We start from the raw sequence: 1,258 nt of genomic DNA, 5'->3' as shown, positions 1-1,258 counted from the left end.
GCCACAAGTACCCTGCGCTGTGCATTTCTTCTCTATGTTGGCCACCCCGACTGCCTGCCCAGAACTTTAAAAAGAGGAAAGCTAAATTCATTGTCTCTTTTTAATGGAATCTCTTTCCAAACAAGCAGTCTTGATTGAAGCACAGCATAAATTGTGGTGTTGTCACACATGCCATTATTAAAAAAAAAATGCAAGTCTTAAGGTAATTATGCCTACACACAGTAAAGATTAGATAGACACATAGGTAGAATGATCGACTAATTTGACTGATGGAGAATAAAACTTCCAACTGCACTATGGTGGATGTTCAGCCACTTTAGTTTACCAGCATTGAGGGGTTCCTGGAATATGGAATCCTATTTTAAAAACAGGACAGTCTTGGCAAACTATGTTAAATTGGTCACCCTACTATGTTACCAGCTGCCCAAAGAGGTAAGGTTTTTAACTCAATTTATATACATTATGGTGGCCATATTGTGGCCATTGGAAGGCATTGGAATAGCATTAAGTAGCAATTTAAGGAAATCCCTTTTGTCTCCTTTTTACTACAGGGAACAACTTTCTAAGTGAGCATAAAATTTCCCTGGTAAGTACCTGTGCAACATTTGGTTTCCACAATTTCAGCAGGAAAATTGCAGTGCCAAGAAATCCATCCCTGCCATGTTTTAAGTTTTGCCATACTTGTCGATTTATTGGGATTCTGCATATCTGAAAAAGTTATAATGACACATTTGAGTACAAGAATGAGTCAGCTTAACAGACCCCAAGAAGGTCATATAAAAAACTACAGTTATCAAATATACCTAGAAGATTTATGATTACAAGTGAATACACACCTACATACAAACTCAGGGGGGACACCTCCACAATATTTAATATTTGTTATTTGTTAGTCCATTTGAAAGACAACTGGTTGTATCCTAATACCATTTTACTGTTTACTAAGAGGACACCATTTAAAGGAGAAATTGACTGTTTACCTATTTAAATGTATATGTATATGTGTGTTTAGTTAGTCTAATCTTTGATGCATAATGAAAATAAGAGGTGAATATATGCAATCCAATTTTTTGCAACATTAGATTGTTTGCAGAAGTAACAGAAAACCAGAAAGTTTCAAAAAGATGGATTATTTTTAAAAATATTCTTGAAAATATTTATGAAAATGGTATGCTAATAGTGCCCATAATTGAACCGCATTGTCACAGGCCACCTCTAAGAGCTACGTACTCAGAGACGATGACAGAACTAGTCTTTT

This window comes from Canis lupus, chromosome 3, assembly GCF_003254725.2.
Source record: "Canis lupus dingo isolate Sandy chromosome 3, ASM325472v2, whole genome shotgun sequence".
Taxonomy (NCBI): domain Eukaryota; kingdom Metazoa; phylum Chordata; class Mammalia; order Carnivora; family Canidae; genus Canis; species Canis lupus.
This window is presented reverse-complemented; position numbering follows the sequence as displayed.